We start from the raw sequence: 27198 nt of genomic DNA on the forward strand, positions 1-27198 counted from the left end.
ATCCAACTCCTTCCCATTCCAAACCCGAGAACCTTTCTATAGCATGAGATGTGACATCCAACTCCTTCCCATTCCAAACATGAGACTCTTCCTATAGCATGAGATGTGATATCCAACTCCTTCCCATTCTAATACTGAGACCCTTCCTATAGCATGAGATGTGATATTTCAATGCTTCTAATACCAAACCTGAGACCCTTCCTATAGCATGAGATGTGATATCCAACTCCTTCCCATTCCAAACATGAGACTCTTCCTATAGCATGAGATGTGATATCCAACTCCTTCCCATTCTAATCCTGAGACCCTTCCTATAGCATGAGATGTGATATCTCAATGCTTCTAATACCAAACATGAGACCCTTCCTATAACATGAGATGTGATATCCAACTGCTTTCCATTCCAAACCTGAGATCCTTCCTATAGCATGAGATGTGATATCCAACTCCTTCTCATTCCAAACCTGAGACCCTTCCTATAGCAAGAAATGTGATATCCAACTCCTTCCCATTCCAAGCCTGAGACCCTTCCTATAACATGAGATGTGATATCTCAATGCTTCTAATACAAAACCTGAGACCCTTCCTATAGCATGAAATGTGATAGCCAAATCCATCACATTCCAAACCTGAGACCCTTCCTGTAGCATGAGATGTGATATCCAACTTGTTCCCATTCCAACCCTGAGACCCTTCCTATAGCATGAGATGTGATATCTCAATGCATCTAATACCAAACCTGAGACCCTTCCTATAGCATGAGATGTGATATCCAACTCTTTCCCATTCCAAACATGAGACTCTTCCTATAGCATGAGATGTGATATCCAACTCCTTCCCATTCTAATCCTGAGACCCTTCCTATAGCATGAGATGTGATATCTCAATGCTTCTAATATCAAACCTGAGACTCTTCCTATAAAATGAGATGTGATATGCAACTCCTTCCCATTCCAAAACTGCGACCCTTGCCTTGCTACAGCATGAGATGTGATATCCAACTCCTTCCCATTCCTAACCAGAGACCCTTCCTGTAGCTTGAGATGTGATATCTTAATGCATCTAATACCAAACCTGAGACCCTTCCTATAGCATGAGATGTGATATCCAACTCCTTCCCATTCCAAACATGAGACTCTTCCTATAGCATGAGATGTGATATCCAACTCCTTCCCATTCCAATCCTGAGACCCTTCCTATAGCATGTGTATGTTATCTCAATGCTTCTAATTCCAAACCTGAGACCCTTCCTATAGCATGAGATGTGATATCCAACTCCTTCCCATTCCAAACCTGAGACCCTTCCTTTAGCATGAGATGTGATATCCAACTCCTTCCCATTCCAAACATGAGACTCTTCCTTTAGCATGAGATGTGATATCCAACTCCTTCCCATTCCAATCCTGAGAGCCTTCCAATAGCATGTGTATGTTATCTCAATGCTTCTAATTCCAAATCTGAGACCCTTCCTATAGCATGAGATGTGATATCCAACTCCTTCCCATTCCAACCCTGAGACCCTTCCTAGATCCTTCCTATAGCATGAGATGTGATATCCAATTCCTTCCCATTCCAAACCTGAGACCCTTCCTATAGCACGAGATGTGATATCCAACCCCTTCCCATTCCAAACCTGAGACCCTTCCTATAGCATGAGATGTGATATCCAATTCCTTCCCATTCCAAACCTGAGACCTTTCCTACAGCATGAGATTTGATATCTCAATGCTTCTAATACCAAACCTGAGACCCTTCCTATAACATGAGATGTGATATCCAACTCCTTCCCATTCCAAACCTGAGACCCTTCCTATAGCATGAGATGTGATATCCAACTCCTTCCCATTCCAGACATGAGACCCTTCCTACAGCATGAGATGTGATATCCAACTCCTTCCCATTCCAATCCTGAGACCCTTTCTATAGCATGAGATGTGATATCTCAATGCTTCTAATACCAAACCAGAGACCCTTCCTGTAGCATGAGATATGATATCCAACTCCTTTCCGTTTCAACCCTGAGACCCTTCCTATAGCATGAGATGTGATATCTCAATGGTTCTAATACCGAACCCGAGCCCCTTCCTATAGCATGAGAAGTGATATCCAACTCCTTCGATTCCAAACCTGAGACTCTTCCGATAGCATGAGATGTGATATCCAACTCCTTCCCATTCCAATTCTGAGACCCTTCCTATAGCATGAGATGTGATATCAAACTCCTTCTCATTCCAATCCTGAGACCCTTCCTATAGCATGAGATGTGATATCTCAATCCTTCTAATATCAAACCTGAGACCCTTCCTATAACATGAGATGTGATGTCCAACCCCTTCCCATTCCAAACCTGAGACCCTTCATATAGCATGAGATGTGATATCTCAATGCTTCTAATACCAAACCAGAGACCCTTCCTATAGCATGAGATGTGATATCCAACTCCTTCCCATTCCAATCCTGAGACCCTTCCTATGGCATGAGATGTGATATCTCAATGGTTCTAATACCAAACCTGAGACCCTTCCTATAGCATGAGATGTGATATCTCAATGCTTCTAATACCAAACATGAGACCCTTCCTATAACATGAGATGTGATATCCAAATCCTTCCCATTCCAAACCTGAGAACCTTCCTATAGCATGAGATGTGATATCCAAATCCTTCTCATTCCAAACCTGAGACCCTTCCTATAGCATGAGATGTGATATCCAACTCCTTCCCATTCCAAGCCTGAGACCCTTCCTATAACATTAGATGTGATATCTCAATGGTTCTAATACCAAACCTGAGACACTTCCTATAGCATGAGATGTGACATCCAACTCCTTTCCATTCCAATCCTGAGACCCTTCCTATAGCATGAGATGTGATATCTCAATGCTTCTAATACCAAACATGAGACCCTTCCTATAACATGAGATGTGATATCCAACTCCTTCCCATTCCAAACCTGAGAACCTTTCTATAGCATGAGATGTGACATCCAACTCCTTCCCATTCCAAACATGAGACTCTTCCTATAGCATGAGATGTGATATCCAACTCCTTCCCATTCTAATACTGAGACCCTTCCTATAGCATGAGATGTGATATTTCAATGCTTCTAATACCAAACCTGAGACCCTTCCTATAGCATGAGATGTGATATCCAACTCCTTCCCATTCCAAACATGAGACTCTTCCTATAGCATGAGATGTGATATCCAACTCCTTCCCATTCTAATCCTGAGACCCTTCCTATAGCATGAGATGTGATATCTCAATGCTTCTAATACCAAACATGAGACCCTTCCTATAACATGAGATGTGATATCCAACTGCTTTCCATTCCAAACCTGAGATCCTTCCTATAGCATGAGATGTGATATCCAACTCCTTCTCATTCCAAACCTGAGACCCTTCCTATAGCAAGAAATGTGATATCCAACTCCTTCCCATTCCAAGCCTGAGACCCTTCCTATAACATGAGATGTGATATCTCAGTGCTTCTAATACAAAACCTGAGACCCTTCCTATAGCATGAAATGTGATAGCCAAATCCATCACATTCCAAACCTGAGACCCTTCCTGTAGCATGAGATGTGATATCCAACTTGTTCCCATTCCAACCCTGAGACCCTTCCTATAGCATGAGATGTGATATCTCAATGCATCTAATACCAAACCTGAGACCCTTCCTATAGCATGAGATGTGATATCCAACTCTTTCCCATTCCAAACATGAGACTCTTCCTATAGCATGAGATGTGATATCCAACTCCTTCCCATTCTAATCCTGAGACCCTTCCTATAGCATGAGATGTGATATCTCAATGCTTCTAATACCAAACCTGAGACTCTTCCTATAAAATGAGATGTGATATGCAACTCCTTCCCATTCCAAAACTGCGACCCTTGCCTTGCTACAGCATGAGATGTGATATCCAACTCCTTCCCATTCCTAACCAGAGACCCTTCCTGTAGCTTGAGATGTGATATCTTAATGCATCTAATACCAAACCTGAGACCCTTCCTATAGCATGAGATGTGATATCCAACTCCTTCCCATTCCAAACATGAGACTCTTCCTATAGCATGAGATGTGATATCCAACTCCTTCCCATTCCAATCCTGACACCCTTCCTATAGCATGTGTATGTTATCTCAATGCTTCTAATTCCAAACCTGAGACCCTTCCTATAGCATGAGATGTGATATCCAACTCCTTCCCATTCCAAACCTGAGACCCTTCCTTTAGCATGAGATGTGATATCCAACTCCTTCCCATTCCAAACATGAGACTCTTCCTTTAGCATGAGATGTGATATCCAACTCCTTCCCATTCCAATCCTGAGAGCCTTCCAATAGCATGTGTATGTTATCTCAATGCTTCTAATTCCAAATCTGAGACCCTTCCTATAGCATGAGATGTGATATCCAACTTCTTCCCATTGCAAACCAGAGACCCTTCCTGTAGCATGAAATATGATATCCAACTCCTTCCCATTCCAACCCTGAGACCCTTCCTAGATCCTTCCTATAGCATGAGATGTGATATCCAATTCCTTCCCATTCCAAACCTGAGACCCTTCCTATAGCACGAGATGTGATATCCAACCCCTTCCCATTCCAAACCTGAGACCCTTCCTATAGCATGAGATGTGATATCCAATTCCTTCCCATTCCAAACCTGAGACCTTTCCTACAGCATGAGATTTGATATCTCAATGCTTCTAATACCAAACCTGAGACCCTTCCTATAACATGAGATGTGATATCCAACTCCTTCCCATTCCAAACCTGAGACCCTTCCTATAGCATGAGATGTGATATCCAACTCCTTCCCATTCCAGACATGAGACCCTTCCTACAGCATGAGATGTGATATCCAACTCCTTCCCATTCCAATCCTGAGACCCTTTCTATAGCATGAGATGTGATATCTCAATGCTTCTAATACCAAACCAGAGACCCTTCCTGTAGCATGAGATATGATATCCAACTCCTTTCCGTTTCAACCCTGAGACCCTTCCTATAGCATGAGATGTGATATCTCAATGGTTCTAATACCGAACCCGAGCCCCTTCCTATAGCATGAGAAGTGATATCCAACTCCTTCGATTCCAAACCTGAGACTCTTCCGATAGCATGAGATGTGATATCCAACTCCTTCCCATTCCAATTCTGAGACCCTTCCTATAGCATGAGATGTGATATCAAACTCCTTCTCATTCCAATCCTGAGACCCTTCCTATAGCATGAGATGTGATATCTCAATCCTTCTAATATCAAACCTGAGACCCTTCCTATAACATGAGATGTGATGTCCAACCCCTTCCCATTCCAAACCTGAGACCCTTCATATAGCATGAGATGTGATATCTCAATGCTTCTAATACCAAACCAGAGACCCTTCCTATAGCATGAGATGTGATATCCAACTCCTTCCCATTCCAATCCTGAGACCCTTCCTATGGCATGAGATGTGATATCTCAATGGTTCTAATACCAAACCTGAGACCCTTCCTATAGCATGAGATGTGATATCTCAATGCTTCTAATACCAAACATGAGACCCTTCCTATAACATGAGATGTGATATCCAAATCCTTCCCATTCCAAACCTGAGAACCTTCCTATAGCATGAGATGTGATATCCAAATCCTTCTCATTCCAAACCTGAGACCCTTCCTATAGCATGAGATGTGATATCCAACTCCTTCCCATTCCAAGCCTGAGACCCTTCCTATAACATTAGATGTGATATCTCAATGGTTCTAATACCAAACCTGAGACACTTCCTATAGCATGAGATGTGACATCCAACTCCTTTCCATTCCAATCCTGAGACCCTTCCTATAGCATGAGATGTGATATCTCAATGCTTCTAATACCAAACATGAGACCCTTCCTATAACATGAGATGTGATATCCAACTCCTTCCCATTCCAAACCTGAGAACCTTTCTATAGCATGAGATGTGACATCCAACTCCTTCCCATTCCAAACATGAGACTCTTCCTATAGCATGAGATGTGATATCCAACTCCTTCCCATTCTAATACTGAGACCCTTCCTATAGCATGAGATGTGATATTTCAATGCTTCTAATACCAAACCTGAGACCCTTCCTATAGCATGAGATGTGATATCCAACTCCTTCCCATTCCAAACATGAGACTCTTCCTATAGCATGAGATGTGATATCCAACTCCTTCCCATTCTAATCCTGAGACCCTTCCTATAGCATGAGATGTGATATCTCAATGCTTCTAATACCAAACATGAGACCCTTCCTATAACATGAGATGTGATATCCAACTGCTTTCCATTCCAAACCTGAGATCCTTCCTATAGCATGAGATGTGATATCCAACTCCTTCTCATTCCAAACCTGAGACCCTTCCTATAGCAAGAAATGTGATATCCAACTCCTTCCCATTCCAAGCCTGAGACCCTTCCTATAACATGAGATGTGATATCTCAATGCTTCTAATACAAAACCTGAGACCCTTCCTATAGCATGAAATGTGATAGCCAAATCCATCACATTCCAAACCTGAGACCCTTCCTGTAGCATGAGATGTGATATCCAACTTGTTCCCATTCCAACCCTGAGACCCTTCCTATAGCATGAGATGTGATATCTCAATGCATCTAATACCAAACCTGAGACCCTTCCTATAGCATGAGATGTGATATCCAACTCTTTCCCATTCCAAACATGAGACTCTTCCTATAGCATGAGATGTGATATCCAACTCCTTCCCATTCTAATCCTGAGACCCTTCCTATAGCATGAGATGTGATATCTCAATGCTTCTAATACCAAACCTGAGACTCTTCCTATAAAATGAGATGTGATATGCAACTCCTTCCCATTCCAAAACTGCGACCCTTGCCTTGCTACAGCATGAGATGTGATATCCAACTCCTTCCCATTCCTAACCAGAGACCCTTCCTGTAGCTTGAGATGTGATATCTTAATGCATCTAATACCAAACCTGAGACCCTTCCTATAGCATGAGATGTGATATCCAACTCCTTCCCATTCCAAACATGAGACTCTTCCTATAGCATGAGATGTGATATCCAACTCCTTCCCATTCCAATCCTGAGACCCTTCCTATAGCATGTGTATGTTATCTCAATGCTTCTAATTCCAAACCTGAGACCCTTCCTATAGCATGAGATGTGATATCCAACTCCTTCCCATTCCAAACCTGAGACCCTTCCTTTAGCATGAGATGTGATATCCAACTCCTTCCCATTCCAAACATGAGACTCTTCCTTTAGCATGAGATGTGATATCCAACTCCTTCCCATTCCAATCCTGAGAGCCTTCCAATAGCATGTGTATGTTATCTCAATGCTTCTAATTCCAAATCTGAGACCCTTCCTATAGCATGAGATGTGATATCCAACTTCTTCCCATTGCAAACCAGAGACCCTTCCTGTAGCATGAAATATGATATCCAACTCCTTCCCATTCCAACCCTGAGACCCTTCCTAGATCCTTCCTATAGCATGAGATGTGATATCCAATTCCTTCCCATTCCAAACCTGAGACCCTTCCTATAGCATGTGATGTGATATCTCAATGCCTCTAATACCAAACCTGAGACCCTTCCTATAAGATGAGATGTTATATCCAACTCCTTCGCATTCCAAACCTGAGACCCTTCCTATAGCATGAGATGTAATGTCCAACTCCTTCCCATTCCAAACCTGAGACCATTCTTATAGCATGAGATGTGATATCCAACTCCTTCCCATTCAGATCCTGAATCCTTTCTTATAGCATAAGATGTGATATCTCAATGCTTCTAATAGCAAACCTGAGGCCATTCCCATAGCATTAGATATGATATCCAATTCCTTCCCATTCCAACCCTGAGACCCTTCCTATAGCACGAGATGTGATATCCAACCCCTTCCCATTCCAAACCTGAGACCCTTCCTATAGCATGAGATGTGATATCCAATTCCTTCCCATTCCAAACCTGAGACCCTTCCTACAGCATGAGATTTGATATCTCAATGCTTCTAATACCAAACCTGAGACCCTTCCTATAACATGAGATGTGATATCCAACTCCTTCCCATTCCAAACCTGAGACCCTTCTTATAGCACGAGATGTGATATCCAACCCCTTCCCATTCCAAACCTGAGACCCTTCCTATAACATGAGATGTGATATCCAATTCCTTCCCATTCCAAACCTGAGACCCTTCCTACAGCATGAGATGTGATATCTCAATGCTTCTAATACCAAACCAGAGACCCTTCCTGTAGCATGAGATATGATATCCAACTCCTTTCCGTTTCAACCCTGAGACCCTTCCTATAGCATGAGATGTGATATCTCAATGATTCTAATACCGAACCCGAGCCCCTTCCTATAGCATGAGAAGTGATATCCAACTCCTTCGATTCCAAACCTGAGACTCTTCCTATAGCATGAGATGTGATATCCAACTCCTTCCCATTCCAATTCTGAGACACTTCCTATAGCATGAGATGTGATATCTGAATGCTTCTAATACCAACCATGAGACCCTTCCTATAACATGAGATGTGATATCCAACCCCTTCCCATTCCAAACCTGAGAACCTTCCTATAGCATGAGAGGTGATATCCAAATCCTTCTCATTCCAAACCTGAGACCCTTCCTATAGCATGAGATGTGATATCCAACTCCTTCCCATTTCAATCCTGAGACCCTTCCTATAGCATGAGATGTGATATTTCAATGCTTCTAATACCAAACCTGAGACCCTTCCTATAGCATGAGATGTGATATCCAACTCCTTCCCATTCCAAACATGAGACTCTTCCTATAGCATGAGATGTGATATCCAACTCCTTCCCATTCTAATCCTGAGACCCATCCTATAGCATGAGATGTGATATCCAAATCCTTCTCATTCCAAACCTGAGACCCTTCCTATAGCATGAGATGTGATATCCAACTCCTTCCCATTCCAAGCCTGAGACCCTTCCTATAACATGAGATGTGATATCTCAATGCTTCTAATACCAAACCTGAGACCCTTCCTATAGCATGAAATGTGATAGCCAACTCCATCCCATTCCAAACCTGAGATCCCTCCGGTAGCATGAGATGTGATGTCCAACTCGTTCCCATTCCAACCCTGAGACCCTTCCTATAGCATGAGATGTGATATCTCAATGCTTCTAATACCAAACCTGAGACCCTTCCTATAGCATGAGATGTGACATCCAACTCCTTCCCATTCCAAACATGAGACTCTTCCTATAGCATGAGATGTGATATCCAACTCCTTCCCATTCTAATCATGAGACCCTTCCTATAGCATGAGATGTGATATTTCAATGCTTCTAATACCAAACCTGAGACCCTTCCTATAGCATGAGATGTGTTATACAACTCCTTCCCATTCCAAACATGAGACTCTTCCTATAGCATGAGATGTGATATCCAACTCCTTCCCATTCTAATCCTGATACCCTTCCTATAGCATGAGATGTGATATCTCAATGCTTCTAATACCAAACATATGACCCTTCCTATAACATGAGATGTGATATCCAACTGCTTTCCATTCCAAAACTGAGACCCTTCCTATAGCATGAGATGTGATATCCAACTCCTTCTCATTCCAAACCTGAGACCCTTCCTATAGCAAGAAATGTGATATCCAACTCCTTCCCATTCCAAGCCTGAGACCCTTCCTATAACATGAGATGTGATATCTCAATGCTTCTAATACAAAACCTGAGACCCTTCCTATAGCATGAAATGTGATAGCCAAATCCATCACATTCCAAACCTGAGACCCTTCCTGTAGCATGAGATGTGATATCCAACTTGTTCCCATTCCAACCCTGAGACCCTTCCTATAGCATGAGATGTGATATCTCAATGCATCTAATACCAAACCTGAGACCCTTCCTATAGCATGAGATGTGATATCCAACTCTTTCCCATTCCAAACATGAGACTCTTCCTATAGCATGAGATGTGATATCCAACTCCTTCCCATTCTAATCCTGAGACCCTTCCTATAGCATGAGATGTGATATCTCAATGCTTCTAATACCAAACCTGAGACTCTTCCTATAAAATGAGATGTGATATGCAACTCCTTCCCATTCCAAAACTGCGACCCTTGCTACAGCATGAGATGTGATATCCAACTCCTTCCCATTCCTAACCAGAGACCCTTCCTGTAGCTTGAGATGTGATATCTTAATGCATCTAATACCAAACCTGAGACCCTTCCTATAGCATGAGATGTGATATCCAACTCCTTCCCATTCCAAACATGAGACTCTTCCTATAGCATGAGATGTGATATCCAACTCCTTCCCATTCCAATCCTGAGACCCTTCCTATAGCATGTGTATGTTATCTCAATGCTTCTAATTCCAAACCTGAGACCCTTCCTATAGCATGAGATGTGATATCCAACTCCTTCCCATTCCAAACCTGAGACCCTTCCTATAGCATGAGATGTGATATCCAACTCCTTCCCATTCCAAACATGAGACTCTTCCTATAGCATGAGATGTGATATCCAACTCCTTCCCATTCCAATCCTGAGAGCCTTCCAATAGCATGTGTATGTTATCTCAATGCTTCTAATTCCAAACCTGAGACCCTTCCTATAGCATGAGATGTGATATCCAACTTCTTCCCATTGCAAACCAGAGACCCTTCCTGTAGCATGAAATATGATATCCAACTCCTTCCCATTCCAACCCTGAGACCCTTCCTAGATCCTTCCTATAGCATGAGATGTGATATCCAATTCCTTCCCATTCCAAACCTGAGACCCTTCCTATAGCATGTGATGTGATATCTCAATGCCTCTAATACCAAACCTGAGACCCTTCCTATAAGATGAGATGTTATATCCAACTCCTTCGCATTCCAAACCTGAGACCCTTCCTATAGCATGAGATGTAATGTCCAACTCCTTCCCATTCCAAACCTGAGACCCTTCTTATAGCATGAGATGTGACATCCAACTCCTTCCCATTCCGATCCTGAATCCTTTCTTATAGCATAAGATGTGATATCTCAATGCTTCTAATAGCAAACCTGAGGCCATTCCCATAGCATTAGATATGATATCCAATTCCTTCCCATTCCAACCCTGAGACCCTTCCTATAGCACGAGATGTGATATCCAACCCCTTCCCATTCCAAACCTGAGACCCTTCCTATAGCATGAGATGTGATATCCAATTCCTTCCCATTCCAAACCTGAGACCCTTCCTACAGCATGAGATTTGATATCTCAATGCTTCTAATACCAAACCTGAGACCCTTCCTATAACATGAGATGTGATATCCAACTCCTTCCCATTCCAAACCTGAGACCCTTCTTATAGCACGAGATGTGATATCCAACCCCTTCCCATTCCAAACCTGAGACCCTTCCTATAACATGAGATGTGATATCCAATTCCTTCCCATTCCAAACCTGAGACCCTTCCTACAGCATGAGATGTGATATCTCAATGCTTCTAATACCAAACCAGAGACCCTTCCTGTAGCATGAGATATGATATCCAACTCCTTTCCGTTTCAACCCTGAGACCCTTCCTATAGCATGAGATGTGATATCTCAATGATTCTAATACCGAACCCGAGCCCCTTCCTATAGCATGAGAAGTGATATCCAACTCCTTCGATTCCAAACCTGAGACTCTTCCTATAGCATGAGATGTGATATCCAACTCCTTCCCATTCCAATTCTGAGACACTTCCTATAGCATGAGATGTGATATCTGAATGCTTCTAATACCAACCATGAGACCCTTCCTATAACATGAGATGTGATATCCAACTCCTTCCCATTCCAAACCTGAGAACCTTCCTATAGCATGAGATGTGATATCCAAATCCTTCTCATTCCAAACCTGAGACCCTTCCTATAGCATGAGATGTGATATCCAACTCCTTCCCATTTCAATCCTGAGACCCTTCCTATAGCATGAGATGTGATATTTCAATGCTTCTAATACCAAACCTGAGACCCTTCCTATAGCATGAGATGTGATATCCAACTCCTTCCCATTCCAAACATGAGACTCTTCCTATAGCATGAGATGTGATATCCAACTCCTTCCCATTCTAATCCTGAGACCCTTCCTATAGCATGAGATGTGATATCCAAATCCTTCTCATTCCAAACCTGAGACCCTTCCTATAGCATGAGATGTGATATCCAACTCCTTCCCATTCCAAGCCTGAGACCCTTCCTATAACATGAGATGTGATATCTCAATGCTTCTAATACCAAACCTGAGACCCTTCCTATAGCATGAGATGTGACATCCAACTCCTTCCCATTCCAAACATGAGACTCTTCCTATAGCATGAGATGTGATATCCAACTCCTTCCCATTCTAATCCTGAGACCCTTCCTATAGCATGAGATGTGATATTTCAATGCTTCTAATACCAAACCTGAGACCCTTCCTATAGCATGAGATGTGTTATACAACTCCTTCCCATTCCAAACATGAGACTCTTCCTATAGCATGAGATGTGATATCCAACTCCTTCCCATTCTAATCCTGAGACCCTTCCTATAGCATGAGATGTGATATCTCAATGCTTCTAATACCAAACATATGACCCTTCCTATAACATGAGATGTGATATCCAACTGCTTTCCATTCCAAAACTGAGACCCTTCCTATAGCATGAGATGTGATATCCAACTCCTTCTCATTCCAAACCTGAGACCCTTCCTATAGCAAGAAATGTGATATCCAACTCCTTCCCATTCCAAGCCTGAGACCCTTCCTATAACATGAGATGTGATATCTCAATGCATCTAATACCAAACCTGAGACCCTTCCTATAGCATGAGATGTGATATCCAACTCTTTCCCCTTCCAAACATGAGACTCTTCCTATAGCATGAGATGTGATATCCAACTCCTTCCCATTCTAATCCTGAGACCCTTCCTATAGCATGAGATGTGATATCTCAATGCTTCTAATACCAAACCTGAGACCCTTCCTATAATATGAGATGTGATATCCATCTCCTTCCAATTCCAAACCTGAGATCCTTCTTATAGCATGAGATGTGATATCCAACTCCTTCCCATTGCAAACCAGAGACCCTTCCTGTAGCATGAGATATGATATCCAACTAATTCCCATTCCAATCCTGAGACCCTTCCTATAACATGAGATGTGATATCCCACTGCTTCTAATACCAAACCTGAGACCCTTCCTATAGCATGAGATGTGACATCCAACTCCTTCCCATTTCAAACATGAGACTCTTCCTATAGCATGAGATGTGATATCCAACTCCTTCCCATTCTAATCCTGAGACCCTTCCTATAGCATGAGATGTGATATCTCAATGCTTCTAATACCAAACCTGAGGCCCTTCCTATAGCATGAGATGTGATATCCAACTCCTTCCCATTCCAAACATGAGACTCTTCCTATAGCATGAGATGTGATATCCAACTCCTTCCTATTCTAATCCTGAGACCCTTCCTATAGCATGAGATGTGATATCTCAATGCTTCTAATACCAAACATGAGACCCTTCCTATAACATGAGATGTGATATCCAACTGCTTCCCATTCCAAACCTGAGACCCTTCCTATAGCATGAGATGTGATATCTCAATGCTTCTAATACCAAACCTGAGACCCTTCCTATAGCATGAGATGTGATATCCAACTCCTTCCCATTCTAATCCTGAGACCCTTCCTATAGCATGAGATGTGATATCTCAATGCTTCTAATACCAAACCTGAGGCCGTTCCTATAGCATGAGATGTGATATCCAACTCCTTCCCATTCCAAACATGAGACTCTTCCTATAGCATGAGATGTGATATCCAACTCCTTCCCATTCTAAACCTGAGACCCTTCCTATAGCATGAGATGTGATATCCAACTCCTTCCCATTCCAAACCTGAGACCCTTCTTATAGCATGAGATGTGATATCCAACTCCTTCCCATTCCAAACATGAGACCCTTCCTACAGCATGAGATGTGATATCCAACTCCTTCCCATTCCAATCCTGAGACCCTTCCTATAGCATGAGATGTGATATCTCAATGCTTCTAATACCAAACCTGACACCCTTCCTTTAACATGAGATGTGATATCCAACTCCTTCCCATTCCAAACCTGAGACCCTTCCTATAGCATGAGATGTGATATCCAACTCCTTCCCATTCCAAACCTGAGACCCTTCTTATAGCATGAGATGTGATATCCAACTCCTTCCCATTCCAAACATGAGACCCTTCCTACAGCATGACATGTGATATCCAACTCCTTCCCATTCCAATCCTGAGACCCTTCCTATAGCATGAGATGTGATATCTCAATGCTTCTAATACCAAACCTGACACCCTTCATGTTGCATGAGATGTGATATCCAACTCCTTCCATTCCGATCCTGAGTCTATTCCTATAGCATGAGATGTGATATTCAACTCTTTCCTATTCCAAGACTGAGACCCTTCCTATAGCATGAGATGTGATATTCAACTCCTTCCCATTCATTCCAGCCCTGAGACCCTTCCTATAGCATCAGATGTGGTATCCAACTCCTTCCCATTACAAACCTGAGATCCTACCAGTAGCATGAGATTTGATACCTCAATGCTTCTAATACCAAACCCGAGACTCTTCCTATAAAATGAGATGTGATATCCAACTCCTTCCCATTCCAAAACTGCGACCCTTCCTACAGCATGAGATGTGATATCCAACTCCTTCCCATTCCTAACCAGAGACCCTTCCTGTAGCTTGAGATGTGATATCTTAATGCATCTAATACCAAACCTGAGACCCTTCCTATAGAATGAGATGTGATATCCAACTCCTTCCCATTCCAAACATGAGACTCTTCCTATAGCATGAGATGTGATATCCAACTCCTTCCCATTCCAATCCTGAGACCCTTCCTATAGCATGTGTATGTTATCTCAATGCTTCTAATTCCAAACCTGAGACCCTTCCTATAGCATGAGCTGTGATATCCAACTCCTTCCCATTCCAAACCTGAGACCCTTCCTATAGCATGAGATGTGACATCCAACTCCTTCCCATTCCAAACATGAGACTCTTCCTATAGCATGAGATGTGATATCCAACTACTTCCCATTCCAATCCTGAGACCCTTCCAATAGCATGTGTATGTTATCTCAATGCTTCTAATACCAAACATGAGACCCTTCCTATAACATGAGATGTGATATCCAACTGCTTTCCATTCCAAACCTGAGATCCTTCCTATAGCATGAGATGTGATATCCAACTCCTTCTCATTCCAAACCTGAGACCCTTCCTTTAGCAAGAAATGTGATTTCCAACTCCTTCCCATTCCAAGCCTGAGACCCTTCCTATAACATGAGATGTGATATCTCAATGCTTCTAATACAAAACCTGAGACCCTTCCTATAGCATGAAATGTGATAGCCAAATCCATCACATTCCAAACCTGAGACCCTTCCTGTAGCATGAGATGTGATATCCAACTTGTTCCCATTCCAACCCTGAGACCCTTCCTATAGCATGAGATGTGATATCTCAATGCATCTAATACCAAACCTGAGACTCTTCCTATAAAATGAGATGTGATATGCAACTCCTTCCCATTGCAAAACTGCGACCCTTGCCTTGCTACAGCATGAGATGTGATATCCAACTCCTTCCCATTCCTAACGAGAGACCCTTCCTGTAGCTTGAGATGTGATATCTTAATGCATCTAATACCAAACCTGAGACCCTTCCTATAGCATGAGATGTGATATCCAACTCCTTCCCATTCCAAACATGAGACTCTTCCTATAGCATGAGATGTGATATCCAACTCCTTCCCATTCCAATCCTGAGACCCTTCCTATAGCATGTGTATGTTATCTCAATGCTTCTAATTCCAAACCTGAGACCGTTCCTATAGCATGAGATGTGATATCCAACTCCTTCCCATTCCAAACCTGAGACCCTTCCTATAGCATGAGATGTGATATCCAACTCTTTCCCATTCCAAACATGAGACTCTTCCTATAGCATGAGATGTGATATCCAACTACTTCCCATTCTAATCCTGAGACCCTTCCTATAGCATGAGATGTGATATCTCAATGCTTCTAATACCAAACCTGAGACTCTTCCTATAAAATGAGATGTGATATGCAACTCCTTCCCATTGCAAAACTGCGACCCTTGCCTTGCTACAGCATGAGATGTGATATCCAACTCCTTCCCATTCCTAACGAGAGACCCTTCCTGTAGCTTGAGATGTGATATCTTAATGCATCTAATACCAAACCTGAGACCCTTCCTATAGCATGAGATGTGATATCCAACTCCTTCCCATTCCAAACATGAGACTCTTCCTATAGCATGAGATGTGATATCCAACTCCTTCCCATTCCAATCCTGAGACCCTTCCTATAGCATGTGTATGTTATCTCAATGCTTCTAATTCCAAACCTGAGACCGTTCCTATAGCATGAGATGTGATATCCAACTCCTTCCCATTCCAAACCTGAGACCCTTCCTATAGCATGAGATGTGATATCCAACTCCTTCCCATTCCAAACATGAGACTCTTCCTATAGCATGAGATGTGATATCCAACTCCTTCCCATTCCAATCCTGAGAGCCTTCCAATAGCATGTGTATGTTATCTCAATGCTTCTAATTCCAAATCTGAGACCCTTCCTATAGCATGAGATGTGATATCCAACTTCTTCCCATTGCAAACCAGAGACCCTTCCTGTAGCATGAAATATGATATCCAACTCCTTCCCATTCCAACCCTGAGACCCTTCCTAGATCCTTCCTATAGCATGAGATGTGATATCCAATTCCTTCCCATTCCAAACCTGAGACCCTTCCTATAGCATGTGATGTGATATCTCAATGCCTCTAATACCAAACCTGAGACCCTTCCTATAAGATGAGATGTTATATCCAACTCCTTCGCATTCCAAACCTGAGACCCTTCCTATAGCATGAGATGTAATGTCCAACTCCTTCCCATTCCAAACCTGAGACCCTTCTTATAGCATGAGATGTGATATCCAACTCCTTCCCATTCAGATCCTGAATCCTTTCTTATAGCATAAGATGTGATATCTCAATGCTTCTAATAGCAAACCTGAGGCCATTCCCATAGCATTAGATATGATATCCAATTCCTTCCCATTCCAACCCTGAGACCCTTCCTATAGCACGAGATGTGATATCCAACCCCTTCCCATTCCAAACCTGAGACCCTTCCTATAGCATGAGATGTGATATCCAATTCCTTCCCATTCCAAACCTGAGACCCTTCCTACAGCATGAGATTTGATATCTCAATGCTTCTAATACCAAACCTGAGACCCTTCCTATAACATGAGATGTGATATCCAACTCCTTCCCATTCCAAACCTGAGACCCTTCTTATAGCACGAGATGTGATATCCAACCCCTTCCCATTCCAAACCTGAGACCCTTCCTATAACATGAGATGTGATATCCAATTCCTTCCCATTCCAAACCTGAGACCCTTCCTACAGCATGAGATGTGATATCTCAATGCTTCTAATACCAAACCAGAGACCCTTCCTGTAGCATGAGAAGTGATATCCAACTCCTTCGATTCCAAACCTGAGACTCTTCCTATAGCATGAGATGTGATATCCAACTCCTTCCCATTCCAATTCTGAGACACTTCCTATAGCATGAGATGTGATATCTGAATGCTTCTAATACCAACCATGAGACCCTTCCTATAGCATGAGATGTGATATCTCAATGCTTCTAATACCAAACCTGAGACCCTTCCTATAGCATGAGATGTGATATCCAACTCCTTCCCATTGTAATCCTGAGACCCTTCCTATAGCATGAGATGTGATATCTCAATGCTTCTAATACCAAACCTGAGGCCGTTCCTATAGCATGAGATGTGATATCCAACTCCTTCCCATTCCAAACATGAGACTCTTCCTATAGCATGAGATGTGATATCCAACTCCTTCCCATTCCAAACCTGAGACCCTTCCTATAGCATGAGATGTGATATCCAACTCCTTCCCATTCCAAACCTGAGACCCTTCTTATAGCATGAGATGTGATATCCAACTCCTTCCCATTCCAAACATGAGACCCTTCCTACAGCATGAGATGTGATATCCAACTCCTTCCCATTCCAATCCTGAGACCCTTCCTATAGCATGAGATGTGATATCTCAATGCTTCTAATACCAAACCTGACACCCTTCCTTTAACATGAGATGTGATATCCAACTCCTTCCCATTCCAAACCTGAGACCCTTCCTATAGCATGAGATGTGATATCCAACTCCTTCCCATTCCAAACCTGAGACCCTTCTTATAGCATGAGATGTGATATCCAACTCCTTCCCATTCCAAACATGAGACCCTTCCTACAGCATGACATGTGATATCCAACTCCTTCCCATTCCAATCCTGAGACCCTTCCTATAGCATGAGATGTGATATCTCAATGCTTCTAATACCAAACCTGACACCCTTCATGTTGCATGAGATGTGATATCCAACTCCTTCCCATTCCGATCCTGAGTCTATTCCTATAGCATGAGATGTGATATTCAACTCTTTCCTATTCCAAGACTGAGACCCTTCCTATAGCATGAGATGTGATATTCAACTCCTTCCCATTCATTCCAGCCCTGAGACCCTTCCTATAGCATCAGATGTGGTATCCAACTCCTTCCCATTACAAACCTGAGATCCTACCAGTAGCATGAGATTTGATACCTCAATGCTTCTAATACCAAACCCGAGACTCTTCCTATAAAATGAGATGTGATATCCAACTCCTTCCCATTCCAAAACTGCGACCCTTCCTACAGCATGAGATGTGATATCCAACTCCTTCCCATTCCTAACCAGAGACCCTTCCTGTAGCTTGAGATGTGATATCTTAATGCATCTAATACCAAACCTGAGACCCTTCCTATAGCATGAGATGTGATATCCAACTCCTTCCCATTCCAAACCTGAGACCCTTCATATAGCATGAGATGTGATATCTCAATGCTTCTAATACCAAACCAGAGACCCTTCCTATAGCATGAGATGTGATATCCAACTCCTTCCCATTCCAATCCTGAGACCCTTCCTATGGCATGAGATGTGATATCTCAATGGTTCTAATACCAAACCTGAGACCCTTCCTATAGCATGAGATGTGATATCTCAATGCTTCTAATACCAAACATGAGACCCTTCCTATAACATGAGATGTGATATCCAAATCCTTCCCATTCCAAACCTGAGAACCTTCCTATAGCATGAGATGTGATATCCAAATCCTTCTCATTCCAAACCTGAGACCCTTCCTATAGCATGAGATGTGATATCCAACTCCTTCCCATTCCTAGCCTGAGACCCTTCCTATAACATTAGATGTGATATCTCAATGGTTCTAATACCAAACCTGAGACCCTTCCTATAGCATGAGATGTGACATCCAACTCCTTTCCATTCCAATCCTGAGACCCTTCCTATAGCATGAGATGTGATATCTCAATGCTTCTAATACCAAACATGAGACCCTTCCTATAACATGAGATGTGATATCCAACTCCTTCCCATTCCAAACCTGAGAACCTTTCTATAGCATGAGATGTGACATCCAACTCCTTCCCATTCCAAACATGAGACTCTTCCTATAGCATGAGATGTGATATCCAACTCCTTCCCATTCTAATACTGAGACCCTTCCTATAGCATGAGATGTGATATTTCAATGCTTCTAATACCAAACCTGAGACCCTTCCTATAGCATGAGATGTGATATCCAACTCCTTCCCATTCTAATCCTGAGACCCTTCCTATAGCATGAGATGTGATATCTCAATGCTTCTAATACCAAACATGAGACCCTTCCTATAACATGAGATGTGATATCCAACTGCTTTCCATTCCAAACCTGAGATCCTTCCTATAGCATGAGATGTGATATCCAACTCCTTCTCATTCCAAACCTGAGACCCTTCCTATAGCAAGAAATGTGATATCCAACTCCTTCCCATTCCAAGCCTGAGACCCTTCCTATAACATGAGATGTGATATCTCAATGCTTCTAATACAAAACCTGAGACCCTTCCTATAGCATGAAATGTGATAGCCAAATCCATCACATTCCAAACCTGAGACCCTTCCTGTAGCATGAGATGTGATATCCAACTTGTTCCCATTCCAACCCTGAGACCCTTCCTATAGCATGAGATGTGATATCTCAATGCATCTAATACCAAACCTGAGACCCTTCCTATAGCATGAGATGTGATATCCAACTCTTTCCCATTCCAAACATGAGACTCTTCCTATAGCATGAGATGTGATATCCAACTCCTTCCCATTCTAATCCTGAGACCCTTCCTATAGCATGAGATGTGATATCTCAATGCTTCTAATACCAAACCTGAGACTCTTCCTATAAAATGAGATGTGATATGCAACTCCTTCCCATTCCAAAACTGCGACCCTTGCCTTGCTACAGCATGAGATGTGATATCCAACTCCTTCCCATTCCTAACCAGAGACCCTTCCTGTAGCTTGAGATGTGATATCTTAATGCATCTAATACCAAACCTGAGACCCTTCCTATAGCATGAGATGTGATATCCAACTCCTTCCCATTCCAAACATGAGACTCTTCCTATAGCATGAGATGTGATATCCAACTCCTTCCCATTCCAATCCTGAGACCCTTCCTATAGCATGTGTATGTTATCTCAATGCTTCTAATCCCAAACCTGAGACCCTTCCTATAGCATGAGATGTGATATCCAACTCCTTCCCATTCCAAACCTGAGACCCTTCCTTTAGCATGAGATGTGATATCCAACTCCTTCCCATTCCAAACATGAGACTCTTCCTTTAGCATGAGATGTGATATCCAACTCCTTCCCATTCCAATCCTGAGAGCCTTCCAATAGCATGTGTATGTTATCTCAATGCTTCTAATTCCAAATCTGAGACCCTTCCTATAGCATGAGATGTGATATCCAACTTCTTCCCATTGCAAACCAGAGACCCTTCCTGTAGCATGAAATATGATATCCAACTCCTTCCCATTCCAACCCTGAGACCCTTCCTAGATCCTTCCTATAGCATGAGATGTGATATCCAATTCCTTCCCATTCCAAACCTGAGACCCTTCCTATAGCACGAGATGTGATATCCAACCCCTTCCCATTCCAAACCTGAGACCCTTCCTATAGCATGAGATGTGATATCCAATTCCTTCCCATTCCAAACCTGAGACCTTTCCTACAGCATGAGATTTGATATCTCAATGCTTCTAATACCAAACCTGAGACCCTTCCTATAACATGAGATGTGATATCCAACTCCTTCCCATTCCAAACCTGAGACCCTTCCTATAGCATGAGATGTGATATCCAACTCCTTCCCATTCCAGACATGAGACCCTTCCTACAGCATGAGATGTGATATCCAACTCCTTCCCATTCCAATCCTGAGACCCTTTCTATAGCATGAGATGTGATATCTCAATGCTTCTAATACCAAACCAGAGACCCTTCCTGTAGCATGAGATATGATATCCAACTCCTTTCCGTTTCAACCCTGAGACCCTTCCTATAGCATGAGATGTGATATCTCAATGGTTCTAATACCGAACCCGAGCCCCTTCCTATAGCATGAGAAGTGATATCCAACTCCTTCGATTCCAAACCTGAGACTCTTCCGATAGCATGAGATGTGATATCCAACTCCTTCCCATTCCAATTCTGAGACCCTTCCTATAGCATGAGATGTGATATCAAACTCCTTCTCATTCCAATCCTGAGACCCTTCCTATAGCATGAGATGTGATATCTCAATCCTTCTAATATCAAACCTGAGACCCTTCCTATAACATGAGATGTGATGTCCAACCCCTTCCCATTCCAAACCTGAGACCCTTCATATAGCATGAGATGTGATATCTCAATGCTTCTAATACCAAACCAGAGACCCTTCCTATAGCATGAGATGTGATATCCAACTCCTTCCCATTCCAATCCTGAGACCCTTCCTATGGCATGAGATGTGATATCTCAATGGTTCTAATACCAAACCTGAGACCCTTCCTATAGCATGAGATGTGATATCTCAATGCTTCTAATACCAAACATGAGACCCTTCCTATAACATGAGATGTGATATCCAAATCCTTCCCATTCCAAACCTGAGAACCTTCCTATAGCATGAGATGTGATATCCAAATCCTTCTCATTCCAAACCTGAGACCCTTCCTATAGCATGAGATGTGATATCCAACTCCTTCCCATTCCAAGCCTGAGACCCTTCCTATAACATTAGATGTGATATCTCAATGGTTCTAATACCAAACCTGAGACCCTTCCTATAGCATGAGATGTGACATCCAACTCCTTTCCATTCCAATCCTGAGACCCTTCCTATAGCATGAGATGTGATATCTCAATGCTTCTAATACCAAACATGAGACCCTTCCTATAACATGAGATGTGATATCCAACTCCTTCCCATTCCAAACCTGAGAACCTTTCTATAGCATGAGATGTGACATCCAACTCCTTCCCATTCCAAACATGAGACTCTTCCTATAGCATGAGATGTGATATCCAACTCCTTCCCATTCTAATACTGAGACCCTTCCTATAGCATGAGATGTGATATTTCAATGCTTCTAATACCAAACCTGAGACCCTTCCTATAGCATGAGATGTGATATCCAACTCCTTCCCATTCCAAACATGAGACTCTTCCTATAGCATGAGATGTGATATCCAACTCCTTCCCATTCTAATCCTGAGACCCTTCCTATAGCATGAGATGTGATATCTCAATGCTTCTAATACCAAACATGAGACCCTTCCTATAACATGAGATGTGATATCCAACTGCTTTCCATTCCAAACCTGAGATCCTTCCTATAGCATGAGATGTGATATCCAACTCCTTCTCATTCCAAACCTGAGACCCTTCCTATAGCAAGAAATGTGATATCCAACTCCTTCCCATTCCAAGCCTGAGACCCTTCCTATAACATGAGATGTGATATCTCAATGCTTCTAATACAAAACCTGAGACCCTTCCTATAGCATGAAATGTGATAGCCAAATCCATCACATTCCAAACCTGAGACCCTTCCTGTAGCATGAGATGTGATATCCAACTTGTTCCCATTCCAACCCTGAGACCCTTCCTATAGCATGAGATGTGATATCTCAATGCATCTAATACCAAACCTGAGACCCTTCCTATAGCATGAGATGTGATATCCAACTCTTTCCCATTCCAAACATGAGACTCTTCCTATAGCATGAGATGTGATATCCAACTCCTTCCCATTCTAATCCTGAGACCCTTCCTATAGCATGAGATGTGATATCTCAATGCTTCTAATACCAAACCTGAGACTCTTCCTATAAAATGAGATGTGATATGCAACTCCTTCCCATTCCAAAACTGCGACCCTTGCCTTGCTACAGCATGAGATGTGATATCCAACTCCTTCCCATTCCTAACCAGAGACCCTTCCTGTAGCTTGAGATGTGATATCTTAATGCATCTAATACCAAACCTGAGACCCTTCCTATAGCATGAGATATGATATCCAACTCCTTCCCATTCCAAACATGAGACTCTTCCTATAGCATGAGATGTGATATCCAACTCCTTCCCATTCCAATCCTGAGACCCTTCCTATAGCATGTGTATGTTATCTCAATGCTTCTAATTCCAAACCTGAGACCCTTCCTATAGCATGAGATGTGATATCCAACTCCTTCCCATTCCAAACCTGAGACCCTTCCTTTAGCATGAGATGTGATATCCAACTCCTTCCCATTCCAAACATGAGACTCTTCCTTTAGCATGAGATGTGATATCCAACTCCTTCCCATTCCAATCCTGAGAGCCATCCAATAGCATGTGTATGTTATCTCAATGCTTCTAATTCCAAATCTGAGACCCTTCCTATAGCATGAGATGTGATATCCAACTTCTTCCCATTGCAAACCAGAGACCCTTCCTGTAGCATGAAATATGATATCCAACTCCTTCCCATTCCAACCCTGAGACCCTTCCTAGATCCTTCCTATAGCATGAGATGTGATATCCAATTCCTTCCCATTCCAAACCTGAGACCCTTCCTATAGCATGTGATGTGATATCTCAATGCCTCTAATACCAAACCTGAGACCCTTCCTATAAGATGAGATGTTATATCCAACTCCTTCGCATTCCAAACCTGAGACCCTTCCTATAGCATGAGATGTAATGTCCAACTCCTTCCCATTCCAAACCTGAGACCCTTCTTATAGCATGAGATGTGATATCCAACTCCTTCCCATTCAGATCCTGAATCCTTTCTTATAGCATAAGATGTGATATCTCAATGCTTCTAATAGCAAACCTGAGGCCATTCCCATAGCATTAGATATGATATCCAATTCCTTCCCATTCCAACCCTGAGACCCTTCCTATAGCACGAGATGTGATATCCAACCCCTTCCCATTCCAAACCTGAGACCCTTCCTATAGCATGAGATGTGATATCCAATTCCTTCCCATTCCAAACCTGAGACCCTTCCTACAGCATGAGATTTGATATCTCAATGCTTCTAATACCAAACCTGAGACCCTTCCTATAACATGAGATGTGATATCCAACTCCTTCCCATTCCAAACCTGAGACCCTTCTTATAGCACGAGATGTGATATCCAACCCCTTCCCATTCCAAACCTGAGACCCTTCCTATAACATGAGATGTGATATCCAATTCCTTCCCATTCCAAACCTGAGACCCTTCCTACAGCATGAGATGTGATATCTCAATGCTTCTAATACCAAACCAGAGACCCTTCCTGTAGCATGAGATATGATATCCAACTCCTTTCCGTTTCAACCCTGAGACCCTTCCTATAGCATGAGATGTGATATCTCAATGATTCTAATACCGAACCCGAGCCCCTTCCTATAGCATGAGAAGTGATATCCAACTCCTTCGATTCCAAACCTGAGACTCTTCCTATAGCATGAGATGTGATATCCAACTCCTTCCCATTCCAATTCTGAGACACTTCCTATAGCATGAGATGTGATATCTGAATGCTTCTAATACCAACCATGAGACCCTTCCTATAACATGAGATGTGATATCCAACCCCTTCCCATTCCAAACCTGAGAACCTTCCTATAGCATGAGAGGTGATATCCAAATCCTTCTCATTCCAAACCTGAGACCCTTCCTATAGCATGAGATGTGATATCCAACTCCTTCCCATTTCAATCCTGAGACTCTTCCTATAGCATGAGATGTGATATTTCAATGCTTCTAATACCAAACCTGAGACCCTTCCTATAGCATGAGATGTGATATCCAACTCCTTCCCATTCCAAACATGAGACTCTTCCTATAGCATGAGATGTGATATCCAACTCCTTCCCATTCTAATCCTGAGACCCATCCTATAGCATGAGATGTGATATCCAAATCCTTCTCATTCCAAACCTGAGACCCTTCCTATAGCATGAGATGTGATATCCAACTCCTTCCCATTCCAAGCCTGAGACCCTTCCTATAACATGAGATGTGATATCTCAATGCTTCTAATACCAAACCTGAGACCCTTCCTATAGCATGAAATGTGATAGCCAACTCCATCCCATTCCAAACCTGAGATCCCTCCGGTAGCATGAGATGTGATGTCCAACTCGTTCCCATTCCAACCCTGAGACCCTTCCTATAGCATGAGATGTGATATCTCAATGCTTCTAATACCAAACCTGAGACCCTTCCTATAGCATGAGATGTGACATCCAACTCCTTCCCATTCCAAACATGAGACTCTTCCTATAGCATGAGATGTGATATCCAACTCCTTCCCATTCTAATCATGAGACCCTTCCTATAGCATGAGATGTGATATTTCAATGCTTCTAATACCAAACCTGAGACCCTTCCTATAGCATGAGATGTGTTATACAACTCCTTCCCATTCCAAACATGAGACTCTTCCTATAGCATGAGATGTGATATCCAACTCCTTCCCATTCTAATCCTGATACCCTTCCTATAGCATGAGATGTGATATCTCAATGCTTCTAATACCAAACATATGACCCTTCCTATAACATGAGATGTGATATCCAACTGCTTTCCATTCCAAAACTGAGACCCTTCCTATAGCATGAGATGTGATATCCAACTCCTTCTCATTCCAAACCTGAGACCCTTCCTATAGCAAGAAATGTGATATCCAACTCCTTCCCATTCCAAGCCTGAGACCCTTCCTATAACATGAGATATGATATCTCAATGCTTCTAATACAAAACCTGAGACCCTTCCTATAGCATGAAATGTGATAGCCAAATCCATCACATTCCAAACCTGAGACCCTTCCTGTAGCATGAGATGTGATATCCAACTTGTTCCCATTCCAACCCTGAGACCCTTCCTATAGCATGAGATGTGATATCTCAATGCATCTAATACCAAACCTGAGACCCTTCCTATAGCATGAGATGTGATATCCAACTCTTTCCCATTCCAAACATGAGACTCTTCCTATAGCATGAGATGTGATATCCAACTCCTTCCCATTCTAATCCTGAGACCCTTCCTATAGCATGAGATGTGATATCTCAATGCTTCTAATACCAAACCTGAGACTCTTCCTATAAAATGAGATGTGATATGCAACTCCTTCCCATTCCAAAACTGCGACCCTTGCTACAGCATGAGATGTGATATCCAACTCCTTCCCATTCCTAACCAGAGACCCTTCCTGTAGCTTGAGATGTGATATCTTAATGCATCTAATACCAAACCTGAGACCCTTCCTATAGCATGAGATGTGATATCCAACTCCTTCCCATTCCAAACATGAGACTCTTCCTATAGCATGAGATGTGATATCCAACTCCTTCCCATTCCAATCCTGAGACCCTTCCTATAGCATGTGTATGTTATCTCAATGCTTCTAATTCCAAACCTGAGACCCTTCCTATAGCATGAGATGTGATATCCAACTCCTTCCCATTCCAAACCTGAGACCCTTCCTATAGCATGAGATGTGATATCCAACTCCTTCCCATTCCAAACATGAGACTCTTCCTATAGCATGAGATGTGATATCCAACTCCTTCCCATTCCAATCCTGAGAGCCTTCCAATAGCA

Source organism: Ambystoma mexicanum, chromosome 11 (assembly GCF_040938575.1).
Source record: "Ambystoma mexicanum isolate Mex_15411 chromosome 11, UKY_AmexF1_1, whole genome shotgun sequence".
NCBI lineage: Eukaryota > Metazoa > Chordata > Amphibia > Caudata > Ambystomatidae > Ambystoma > Ambystoma mexicanum.